The sequence below is a fragment of the Pelobates fuscus genome, chromosome 3 (genome assembly GCF_036172605.1).
Source record: "Pelobates fuscus isolate aPelFus1 chromosome 3, aPelFus1.pri, whole genome shotgun sequence".
NCBI classification, from domain to species: Eukaryota; Metazoa; Chordata; class Amphibia; order Anura; family Pelobatidae; genus Pelobates; species Pelobates fuscus.
Window position 1 is genome coordinate 158,534,653 of NC_086319.1, and position 13,768 is coordinate 158,548,420.

General features: G+C 37.3%; 1 protein-coding gene across 2 annotated transcripts in view; it reads left to right on the forward strand.

The window, feature by feature from the left end:
- The window catches only part of CHRM2 (cholinergic receptor muscarinic 2), a 194,697-nt gene that overhangs the window by 150,623 nt on the left and 30,306 nt on the right, over positions 1 to 13,768 (forward strand). The window lies entirely within an intron of this gene.

The window sequence follows — 13,768 nt, forward strand, 5'->3', positions numbered from 1 at the left end:
AGATGCAATTACAATAACAGCATTTTGATGCATGACATGTTAAGGGTTACATATTGGTTATATAATCATCTAAGGTTGAAAAGAGATTCAAGTCTATTGAGTTCAATCTTTATAAAAAAAAATTCTTATGCCATTGATCCAAAAGAAAAGCATTTGAAGTGATGGCCAATTATGTCACAAAACCGGGGGGGTTTTGCTACCATTTCTTCGTAACTAATGTTTCCCATACCTCATATTAATTTTGTAGCTTGCCTCTTTACTTTTTCTAGTTCTGTAATATCTTCTTTAAAACTGGTACCCAAAATTGCACCACATATTCAAGGTGAGGTTTTATCATTAATTTATAAAGAGGGCAAATGTTGTGTTAATCATGTGAATAAATACTCATTTTTTTTATAGTACAGTACCTTATTAACCTTTGCAATAGTAAATCAATAGTGCACACTGTTTCCTAGTAATAACAATGGTTCCAAATTCTTTTTAACTTACATTTTAATGTACAAGTGGCCTGTGGGTTCCATATTCCAAAATGCATGATTTTGCATTGATCTCTTTTATATCTCAACTGCCACTTGACTGTCTAGTCCCCCAATTTTCCCAAATCCATTAGTAAAGAAGTTATATTGTGTTCAGACTGCATTATTGTATCTAACTTTTTTTTGTCATCAGCAAAAAATGACACTTTTAACGTTTTGGATTTTTTCTTATAGCAATTAAGCACTTTTTACGTACTCTGTCCTGTCATAATTAGTAATCAAGCATGAGCCATGCCTATGGACCATATAGTGCTTTTGGATATATGGCAGTTCTGTGGCAAAAATCACCAAATAAATTAATTGCCTCCGATGTTGTTTATACTTTTTAATTTAATAACTTTGACCTTCAGTTTTTTTTGGTTTTTTTTGTTATTATGCATTACCCCTCCCCCTCATTTTACAAATTGTCAAAAAGAAGATAGATATTATAAACATGGCTCATTGGTTTTAGTAACAGAGGGTGTTATGGTGTTTTTACATTTCATACATAATGGATAATGGGAATCTATGCTTAAGTAATCAATCAGTCAGCAAGCTAATTGAGATGGCAAGAATCCCATTCAAGTTGATTAACCAGTGGTCTCTTGCATGAATATGTTTCAGCCTCTCACACTACCATCACTTGTGGAAGTATACATGTCATTTTTGGGAGTGAGAACTGTTGTTCAGTCACTGAGTGATCTAGCTAGAGAAGCAGTACAGATCTCACATTCTGGTTCAATCTTGCAGCCCCATTATATTAAGATGTTGCAGATATTTTATATTTCCCAGTCTTCTATCGTTATATTCTTTTGTTATATTTTAGGCGTCATGGTATCTGATCTTAATCTATCCCTGATATATTCATTAACAGATTGTCAAATTACTGAATAGGAAAGATGTATCTACTGTTTAATATTTTAATGTTGAGTGGCTTCATTGCACACATAGAGTTGGCCCATCAATATGTTTAATTCCTTTCCCAAAATATGTTTGTTCAAACACCGGAGGGCTGTTTGTCCTTCACGGGAGATGGGAGAGCGAGTGCTCTTAGAGAAAAGGATTAAATATAAATTGTTTAACGGCAGCAAATGGCCTGGAACTTCATCAAAGTACCATCTTTCGCTTGTTATTTAAATGTTCTGAAGATTAACTCTTGCAGCTCCAGAACAGACTTACTGTATCTTGGTATTATAGTAATAAAACGAAAACTACAAATTTATTGTCTGCTTTTTACAGCTAAGATTTAGGGCAGATAATAGAGAATTAAATTCATGAATTTACAGGTACTGAACGATAAATGTATTTCTCGAGACAATTGGAGATATTTAGAAATATTCAACGTTAAAGGGCCTATAATGAAGATGATATGTTGTGAACTATAAGTAGTTGTAAACAAAATTGTTCTGATACTTTAATGGCTATTACAGTTATGTTGAGATATCTTTTACAGCATTTCTGCTGTTGTAAACCAACGCACCCAAGGTTCTTCATCAGTTAGAATTAAATAACCCATGATGTTTGGACTAGCCTTAGGATTTCTGTTTTTAACTGCAGATTATGGCCACATCTATAGTGAACTGTAGTAAAAGATGCCCAATATGGCTGAAATTGAATTAGTTAGCTTTATTTGTATTATTAAGAGCTGTATAGTAATGTATTGATCAAGTGGGGGTCTTTGCTAAGCCTTGCAGGTATTCTGTTCCACTATTGTAGTAGTCATGGTGCTCTGAGTCGTCCCCCCCCCCCCCCCCTAACAATTTTAAAAAGGTTTGACATTGAACTTAGAGTTAGAATTGTGGCACCTGCCTCCACTGCTTCCAACAGAGGAGATAGGAATGCTCCTGCATAGGAGCTTCTGTTAACTTTCCTGAGTTAAGCCTTGCATTGAACGACTTGCTAATCAGCTAAGTCCTGCCCAGTGGTAGTGGAGGCAGGGAGCAGCACCTGGCGGATTCCAGGTCAGCATATTAATGACCATTTGATAAATGGGGGACTGCCAACAATTAACAGATTTCTCAGAATAGCACTACATCTTCAATGTAAATGTACATACAATAAAATGTAAATAAAGCTATAGATTTATAAAAAGCATCTAGACTTGTTATGGCCTTATCTGGATGGACATTAACAGGAGGGTTATGCTAGTTTTCTTGAAATGATGATTAGTGAAAGCCTGAAGTGCTAGCCCATTATGTTACAAAGAAGGGATGGAGCGAGGATAAAGAATGAGTTAAACTTGACAATGTTTGATTGAAGAGTGAACTTTGCCAGACACTGCAGTTAAATGCAGGCTGCTGTGCTGCAATCAAGTCTCTTCTACCCCTGCATGAGGTTGGCAGGATTTCCCTGCGCAAGTAAGACATTAAAGTAAATTGAATCGATCTTCAAGAAGTACTGTGTTTTACAGAAACCTCGCTCGTGCAAGCACTGCAAACCAGGGAATTAATTAACTAGTAAACACTCAAACTTACAGGTGCTCATTGATAATTCTCATACCTGGGAAGAGCTGACCATGCGAACATTTAAAAATATTAATCCCTTTAAGAGCCCATCATGCAGATTATTTGTAATGGCTTAAAATACAGAGGTAATAATCATATGACTTCCATAGCATTTCTTATGAAACCTTAGCGGAACATGTACAAATCCTTAAAGGGACACTTTAAACAAAATACTTATTTTGTTTTGTTTGCACAGATTATGGTACATTGATATTTCCTTCTGTTACTGTATCATCTCACTGGCAGTTGCAGCAGCTTGCAAAATTCATTTTCGGATCTGTTATATTCTAGGCAATGAAGGTCTTAGCTCAGACTCTTTTTTCCAAGTACCGTACGTCATCCCCCCGACGTACTTGGAAACCAGAGTAATGTGAATGTATATTTCCTGGTTAAATACTTTGTTATTTTTATTCTGTGTGTTCTATAATTCTGCTTTTTACCTGGCAATCCTGGAATTCAGAGTTCCCACTCTGACTCCCTCCTCTCCTTCGTCCTGCGCGGCTCCTGGTGTAAGCTGGGAGGACTGACCGAGGCAATCACTTCCTCGCAGCTGTGAGGTCATCAGAGGGGGCCTGGCCACACTGTTAAAGCGCCACAGCGCTGACCAGTCGTCCTGGAAATTAGTTCCGCCACTGATTATACATAAGGCCACCCCCACAACATTTTTCCATTTCTTTAAATTCCTTTAAATTCATGGTCTTGGTAAATTATTCTCATGGTAAGTAGACACTGTGACACCTTGAAGATAAGTGGGCAGATTCTTAGAGCATCAGATTACAGTGAATGGCAATATTTCCAGGTTAAAAGGGCAGATTCTCTTATGGAAAATTCTTCGTTCTAAACACCTTCACTCCTAAAAACATGTATACACATTTTCCAGAGTGGAGGTACTCACCATTACCCATTTTAGACCTGCACCTAATAACAGTTAAGTTTTATTTGTACATAGTTGCAAACCCCACTTCCTTATACATTGCATTACACACTCCATTGTCACTTTTTTTTTTCCTAACTCCATGTCTTAAGGGTTACCCCCTTCCAGGAGTGTGTACCTAATAATTAGATCATTCCCTGTTTTTCTTTTTCTCTGTATGTGTGTATGTATGTGTAGCGGAACCCTGGTAACCCGACCGGTTACCTCCACTAATTCCTCCAGCCATTCAGAAACCCTTACAACAGGCAGGCATTCATTTCCCCCCCAGTAACTGGACACAACACACAGCTCTGGAGGTACAACAGAAATGACTCAGTTTATTTATAGGCTCAATACATGAAAGACATAGAAATACAAGAGGGAACACATAATACAAGGGGAAAACACACAAATAGGCAGTGGGCATGGTACTCAGTGACAGTGGTCCGTCACACATCTCCCGCTTGTCCACCTCCGGCAGCTGCAGCATGACTCACATGGGTCAGCTCGCTACTTCCAGGAGGGGACACTAGTCTATTAGTGCCATGCCCACAACAGTACTTGTCCCCGGCCAGCCCCTACAGTCCTGGGGTCTGACCGGTGTTGACTTAAACATAATGTGCCTTTAGCCCGGGAGGCCATCCATCCCAGGCTCCAGAACACAGGCGGCTCTGAGCCCATAAAACCCCCCACCCAAACAAGTATACTCTCCCCCCCACCCGGCCATTCCATCACCTGTGTCCCTGCTGTTTTCCTGGCTGGCTGAGGATGATGGGTGTCATTTGGGGCGTCCGTTGTGACTTCGCTTCCTGTGTCTCCCTGGGGACTTGGCTGGCTTCTGGGGAGGAAAGACGACTGTACTCTCCCCCTGGCACTGCTCGGGATATTGGGGAGGGGGTGAGCAATCTTCCATCTCCCCCTGCATCTTACTCTGCCGCTGGGGAACGAGACTGGTTGTCTCCATTCCTTGCACCTTGCACTGCCGCTGGGGAATGAGACCAACTGTCTTTATTCCCTGGACCTCACACTGCTGCTGGGGAGGAAGGATGGAACACTTCTCTCCCTGGACCTCCTTTGTGAAGTCTATTAAGTCTCCAGTCTCTAGATCCAGCTGCTGGGGAACAAGACCGGTTGTCTCTGTTCTCTGGATCTCTCACTGCTGCTGGGAAGGAAGGATGAAACGCTTCTCTCCTTGTGCCCGCCATTCTGCTTGGTGCTGCAGGTACTCGGCGCTAGTTTCCTCATGTGCTGTACATTTTCCTCGGCGGGGTTGGGCCCAAAGGAAGCCAGCATCCTCTTTAGTCTCTGGTCCAATGCAGCTTCCGTGTAGCTGGGAGCCATGTTTGTTCGATTAACGACTGCTGGTTCGTTCAGCTGGGAAGTACTCATCCCACCACTTGCCATCAGTTGTAACGGACCCCTAGTAACCCGACTGGTTACCTCCGCTAACTCCCTTCCTACAGCCATTCAGTAACCCTTACAAAAAGTAGGCATCCATTTTGCCCCTAGTAACTGGACACAACACACAGCTCTGAAGGTACAACAAGAATGACTCCATTAATTTTGTTACACATGGTTTTACAGACACAGACCCCTACATGGGGTCTCCAACACAAAATAACAGGGAAGAAGCTGAAGGGGGAGGGAGGAAGGACAAAACATCAAGGTTAAACTAGGCTGGCAGTGTCTCTGTGGCAATGTCCTGCTGTGACAGGAAAGGGATGGGGTTGGGGGGGAGGTACAGGCAGACACTACATTCACAAAAGGAAAGGGGATGGGGAGAGGCACAGAGCAATACATTTCACCCCCCCTTGTTGACCTGCAGCTGCATGTACAGGCACAATACATGAAAAACGTAGACGTACAAGTGGGAACACATAATACAAGGGGGAAACACACAAATGAGCAGTGGGCATGGTACATAGTGACGGCGGTCCGTCACAGTATATGTGTTTGTATGTATTTGTGTGTGTCTGTCTGTGTGTATGTATGTATGTGTGTTTGTGTGTGTGTGTGTGTGTGTGTGTGTGTGTGTGTGTCTGTATGTATGTGTGTGTGTGTATGTCTGTCTGTGTGTCTGTGTATGTGTGTGTTTGTATGTATGTGTTTGTGTGTATGTTTATGTGTGTGTCTGTATGTATGTGTGCCTGTGTGTGTGTGTCTTTGTGTGTTTGTATGTATGTGTCTGTATGTATGTTTATGTGTGTGTCTGTATGCATGTGTGCCTGTGTGTGTGTCTCTGTTTATGTGTGTGTGTGTGTCTCTATGTGTATCTGTTTCTCTGCATGTGTGTGGGTGGGCGACGTATGGGAGGGAGAGGCTAGACAATTAGGGGGGCAGCAGGGGTATATGTATGGGAGTGGGTCCCAGGGCAGTTTTCACACTGGGGCCCCATGGTTTCTAGTTACGCCTCTGTGTATAATACTAAGTAATAATTAGAAGATTATTGAAAATACACAGAAATACAGTCTGCTGCCAATACCTGGTGCAGGTGTGTAATTGTACCTACCACAATAACATGTGGTTGTGCAGTATTATATAAATTAAATATTCATTCTATAAATTAAAAAGCAATAACCTTGTTATGAATTTTCATACTTTTAACTGTCCACAGTATTAGCACAGTATATTTGATGGTAATTTGTTATTTTTGTGTCACAATTCTGATTGATGGTCTGTCTATCTGCCTTCCTGGCACCATGTAGATGACGATTAGTCTGTTTTCACAGTACATTGTACATAATATCAAATCTGTTTGTACAGTATGTGTGCATAGCTAGGGATGTGCTTAGGGCTATTGAGTTTTAATTCAGCTCTGTGGTATGATGTGTTATGCTGACTTGATTTAATGTAGGGTTAGTATAATGTAATTTCTGAAGCTACTTTTCCTAATTTCGTTCTGATACTCAGTTATACGACAACTGTGTTTGTGCAATCAACATAAAATCTTAAAAATGTATAAAAAAAAATCTACAAAATAATAAGTAAATAAATCAAGATCATAAACAGATAATGTGATAGTCTCTGAGACATGCAAAAGCTATTACTAACAGGTCTATTCACTAAAGTGAGAATTCAAAGTCAGATCATTTCAAATTTCAAATTTAATGGAACGCTATAACTGTGTATTCCTGACACTACTGTGTTAAAAACACATTTTAGAGTGCCGGCCCCTCCTTGCCTCCCCGATACAAGGAGTTAAAACTTGTGGCTGGCTCAATCCCTCCGATCTCAGCCAAACCAATACTTTTCCATAGGAAAGCATTTGGAGGCTATTGCACATGTGAGGCAAAACTCTGTGCTTTGCCAATCAGCATCTCATCATAGAGATGCATTGAATTTATGCAGAGAGTGGAAACGCTCAAAGTCAGTGCTGCACACTGGGCAGCACTGACCCAGGAATTATCTCCAGTGGTCGTCTGAGTGACTGCCACTAGAAGTGTTCATTATACAGTAATGTAAACACTGCTTTCTCTCTAAAAAGACACTGTTTACATTAAAATGCTTGCAGGGACATTCTTTACACACCAGAACAACTACATGAAGCTGTAGTTGTTCTGGTGACTGTAGTGCCCTATAAGATCAAAATAGCCTAACTGGAAAAAAATCTCTGTCAGCTATGCTTTCTGTGTGGCCTTAAATTTGAAATTTACTTTGAATTCTCATTTTAGTAAATATCCCTGTACGTTCGTTTTTGGTCTCAAATTTGCCATCTCTTACTCAATAAGTTTCAATTCCAATTTTAGTGAATGAAACCTTATGTTTGTACAAGATACAATTTTGTTTAGTTTTCTGAATAACGTTATGAAAAAATAAATCAAGTTGCGAAATGTGTTCAGCTGATAAATATTATTTTGAAACTAAATGTTTCTCAAAATAGATGTAATACGTTTTACTTTAAGGGCCAAAGTTTCTACATACTTCATGGTATTGCTTATGGTGCAAGGGGCTTTTTAGTAGGGCAGTGACCATCTGTAGCATTCTGGACAAAACCACACAAACCTAAATGTGATCAGTCTAAAATATATATAGGTCATAACATTAAAAAAAAAAAAAAAAAAAAAAAAAATTTGTATTGTATTTCCATATAAAAAAAAAAACCATAACAGTCAGAAGTATCAATGTGGACAATATTGATTCATAATGTTGCCAAACATTTTCCTTTTGCATTATACATTCTGATGATTACATGACATAAATAACTACATACAACATTGACAATATATGCCACTCTTTAGAATAGGAGTAAGCTATAGAACTACAGTTTCTCCGATTCATATAACAATGGAGATACTGTAGTTATCATTTGCATTGTGCTTCGCATTGCCGTAAGACATACAAAGGATCATACATATATAAAGATAAGAAATAGAAACCACAACATGGGTATAATATACCTTACATACTGTCTAGCGAGCGGTGGGGGCCGTGAGCGCGCTGGGGAGGCGGAGAGAGGAGCATATCCTTAAGTAGTATTAAATAGTCAAGGTTGATTGAAGTAATCAGACGTGTCCATGAATTTACCTTCGATGCCCAGTTGAATAGTTTAGGATTGATTTAGCCTGTTATAATATTCGAACCATCTAGACCAAATTTTATTATATTTCGTGATATTGCTGTTATTAAAAAAAAAAAAAAAAACGCTTTTCCCATAACTCCTTGGTGATTAATTTGAGTTAAAATTTCTGTTGCAGGCGGAATATTTGTACTTTTCCAATATCTTGAGATACAGATCTTTATTGCCATTAGTACATTTATCCATAGATATTTTTCATATTTCCTTTGACCCTTAATATTTATATCCTCTTCAACCTATTGTTCCCGTAAGTTTATTTGTAATTGTCCTAGTTATAGTTAAATCCCCTCTCATAATATTGTAAAGCGCTACAGAATCTGTTGGTGCTATATAAATGCCAATAATAATAATAATATGAAAAATAAACTGCTCGGGAGTCAAATCTGGTATCTTTAGATCTAGTTCTTTAGAGAGGTGTAACACAAAGTCTTTTATCGAACTTAAATTTGAACAGTCCCACCATATATGTTTCAATGTTCCCATTTCCCTATTAAATCTCCAACAATGATTTGTGAATTGAGGCTTAAATTTACATAGTCTGGAAGGGACTAAATACCATCTGTTTAAGATTTTGTAGAAGTTTTCCAAGATACTTGTACAATTTACTGATTTTCTAAGATAGTCTATAGACTCCGTCCATGCATGACAAGGGATGATAAGATCTAAGTCTTCTTCCCATTTTAAGATGGTATTTATTTTCATTTCTGGGGTGGATTTATTAATGATTTGTCTAATTTTGGATGATCTTAAAGGTTGCGATCCATACAAGACTAAGCAAGTAATGGTCAATCAGGTTTTGTAAAAGGAAGATCAGGGGGAGATAATAGGAAAATTGCTAATCTAAATCTAAGGATTGATAAGGAAAATTTACCAACCGTGTTTATTGCCGTCGATGCCGAAAAGGCATTCGACAGAGTAAACTGGCAGTTTTTAGATGCCAGTGTATCCAAAGGAGACTGATCTATTATTTGGATTGTTCTAAGAAAGTTCACAATTCTTAAGTATGCAAATCTTTCTTTGTTGGACAGATCATATTTCTGTTGGAGTTCAAAAAAAGGTATTGGGAGAAATATTCGATCCTAGTTGGCCAATATTTACAATATTTTTTCTTAACCACTCGGTTAAATCCAGATCTCGTATAAATAGTTTAGTCATTCCTAAAGGGGTTTTACACAGAAATTGATTATGAGCCAGGAATATTTTGTTTATCTGATCAATTGATTTAAACATTTGTAATATTATCCAATTATCAATTCCTAAATTTTTAAACATTTTACTGTCAAGCCAAAAGAAAAGGAAGGGATCAATTCCTACACACTGTTCTTTCTCTAACTTCTACCATGTTTTGTCTCTAGATTTCTTGTTACCCCATTCCAAGAAATGGGAAAACATTACTGAATTATGAATCATCTGAATGTTGGGAAATGACAATCCTCCCTCTCTTAAGCGTGTTATCATAATTTTTCTGTTGATTCTTGCTTTTTTATCTGACCATACAAAGGAATAGAACAGTTTATCAAACATTTTCAGAATTTTATTTGATACTCTTATTGGGATTGTACGAAATAAATATTCGAGTTTCGGCATAACATATGTGTTTATTGTATTTAATCTACCCATCCATGAAAGTATTAAATTATCCCATTTTTTGATGTGGTCTTTTAAATCTTTAAATAGCTTCATATAGTTTAAATTAACCCATGTTCCTATATCAAAATTTATTAGGGTTCCTCAGTAATTTATTGTTTGTGAGTCCCAGTTATATTTATATTTAAATTTAAGTGATTTTACCTGATCTTGAGTTAAATTTTGGTATATTATTTTTTTTTTTTGTCAATGTATTTTATAGTTTGAAAGAGTACTAAAATCCTCTATGCATTTCATTACCGAGGGAAAATAAGTTTCTGGGTGAGTGAGGGTTAATATTATATTGTGCAAATAACGTTATTCCTCTGTTGGTATCCCTATAATATTTGTAGACTTTCTGATTAACGTTGCAGGAGGTTCGATAGAAAGAACGTACATCAGGGGATCCAAAGGGCAACCCTGACGTGTTCCATTCCTAATATCGAACTAATGTGTATTCAATCCATTGCCAAAAATGTTGGGGGAAGTATATAGTGCCATGGCTAGGTCTTCCTACAATTACAAAAGCTGTCCAAAACCTGGCATCTAAGAATTGCCAGTTTACTCTGTCGAATGCCTTTTCGGCATCGACGGCAATAAAAACGGTTGGTAAATTTTCCTTATCAATCCTTAGATTTAGATTAGCAATTTTCCGAAGTTTATCTCCCCCTGATCTTCCTTTTACAAAACCTGATTGACCATTACTAGCTTAGTCTATTCGCTAAAATTGTAGATAGTATTTTAATATCTAAGTTTATAAGGGAGATAGGACGATAATTTGTAATGAAATTTGTACCTTTTGATGGTTTAGGGATAGGTGTTATTGTAGCACTTAATAACTCAGAAGCAATGTTTTTTGTCAAATTAAGTTCGCTAAACCATCTATGTAGTAAGGGAGATATAGGTTCAAATGTTTTAAAGAAAGAGGCAGTAAAGCCATCTAGACCTGGCGCTTTTCCATTGGAAGCGTTTTTTATTACTATCTTAATATCTTCAATATATATATCATTATTTAATTCAACTAATTTGTCTGGATTAATTAGAGGAAGATTAATTGTATTAAAAAATGAGTTGAGCTCCCCTTTAGTGATGTTATTATCAGGTAAGTTCTATAAAGATGAATAATAATTAGTGAAAGCATTCCCAATTTGTAGGGGAGAAAGAAGGGTTTTAGTTCCTTCTATGATTTATTTTATTGAATGTTTATTTTTTGGGGGGTTTGAGTTTTTTCGATAACTTCCCTACTACTACTACAATACCAGTTTTGTTTACAAGATATAATATTTGTTTTACTCTATTTGTGAGTTATATATTTATCTGTTGTTGAATTGTTTTTATTTGAAGGGCTAATCCAGCAGAAGGATTTTTTTTATTAATTTGTTCGGTCTTGGCTAACGTTAAATATAAATCTGATAATTCAGCTCCCTTTTTCTTTTTCCCCTAGCTTCTAATTTGATTAAGTTACCTCTCATTACACATTTACATTTTGCCCAAAATGTTTAGTTGGAAACATTACCATTATCATTGAATTCAAAGAATTCCTCAGCAAGAAGATCTAGTTGGTCTCTATTCTCCTTATTTAATAGGATTGTTTCGTCGATTCTTCACTGATAACTGGTTTTGTAGGCCAAATCTTTCTTAATTTTGACCTCAATTGGAGCATGATCAGACGAACTGATAGGGCCTATATTTGAGTTTAAGTTAGCCATATTTTTTGAATCAGTCAGAAAAAAATCTATTTATAGATTACTGAATGGAAGGTATTGTCAGAATTTAACTCGCGGCTTTGCCGCGATCCGACACTTCCGAGTTCACGGACTATTGACATGCCTCCTCTGATGCGGCTTCCTCACGCTACTTAGAGAAACTGCGCCAGATTCAAAGTGCTTGATTATTGATTATTTTGAAGCTTCCTGATCAATCAGACCGACTATAAACAAGCTCTCTCTTTCTACAAATTACATGTACCGAACCTGGATTGTTTTAACCGCTGATCTCCATTCTCCTTCCAATTGACTCGGATTACCTTTGGATACTCTCTGCTTTATAAAGCTTATCATCATAACGCAAGTTATATTGTTGGATGATTACCATTCTTTTGGCACTTCAGTTTTCACTACGTGTCATCTTACTAATGTTAATTGGAAGTTATTATGGTATTTACTAAATTAACTTATTCACATGGATTCATCTTATGAACTTTCCATATAAAATAAGTCACCAAAATTATACTCAAGTTCCTTAAAGCTACAGGAACTCTCTCAACAAACTATCTTCATATTGTGTTTCTTAAAGCTACAGGAACTCTTTCATCAAACTTTCTTCATATTGTATTCCTTCAGGCTACAAGAACTCATCACACTCCTACATCTGCATGTCTTGTTCCTTAAAGCTACAGGAACTCTTTCATTAAACTATCTTCATATTGTGTTCCTTAAAGCTACAGGAACTCTTTCATCAAACTATCTTCATATTGTATTCCTTAAAGCTACAGGAACTCTCTCATCAAACTATCTTCATATTGTATTCCTTAAAGCTACAGGAACTCTTCTCATCAAACTATCTTCATGTTGTTCCCTTAAAGCTACAGGAACTATTCTCTGCAAACTTTCTGCATACCGTGTTCCTTAAGGCTACAGGAACACTTCTCATCGAACTCAAATTATCTTCATATTGTGTTCTTCAAATTACTGGGACTGTTCTCATCAATCCACTATTAAATAAACCTTCTTTAAAAATCATTCTATCTCTCCTAATTATTCTATTAGAACCTAAGGGTTCTCCTAATTATAATTCTGCAGTTGAGTTCCACTCCAAAACCATAGGAAGTATTACAGGTATAATCTTTTTAACTTGGGTGTTGAACTCTTCATATATCGTAGAGATGACATAAGTTAAAAGTATCTTGAAGCCATTCAGCCCTTTTTTTTTTTTAAACTTTCATTTTTTTACAAACAATAGATGTTTTTCTATCCCATTTTTTCATTTAAAACAGTATTCCAATCTCCCCCAATCAAGAGTATACCTTTTTTGATTTTATCTATCTTGTTGCATAGCTTTACATAAAATTTTTGCGAGAATTAATTTGGAGCGTACACATTTACCAGAGTGAATATTTTATCATTTAGTTTACATATTGTTAACAAGTAAAACCCCTTCAGTTACTTACTTTGATCCAGTGTGACCTCTCCTCCCCCACCGACATCAGCTCCCGAGTGGAGCGGAATGCGCATGCGCACGCATTCAAACAGTCCATAGGAAAGCGTTTCTCAATGCTTTCCTTGGACGTTCTGCACGCTGAATGCGATGGGTCAGATCCAGCGTCGCAGAAGCGCCTCTAGCGGCTGTCAGGAAGACAGCCACTAGAGGCTGGATTAACTCTGCAATATAAACATAGCAGTTTCTCTGAAACTGCTATGTTTACATCTGAAGGGTTAAACCCTGGGGGACCTGGCACCCAGACCACTTAATTGAGCTGAAGTGGTGTGGGTGACTATATTGTCCCTTTAGTTATAAGCATAAAACTCAGAAATTCACTACATTATATTTATAAAACGAAAAAATGAATATTAGTTTTATGTCAATTTGATTATTATGTTAGAAGCTAAATATTTATGCTACAGTAAGCTGAACC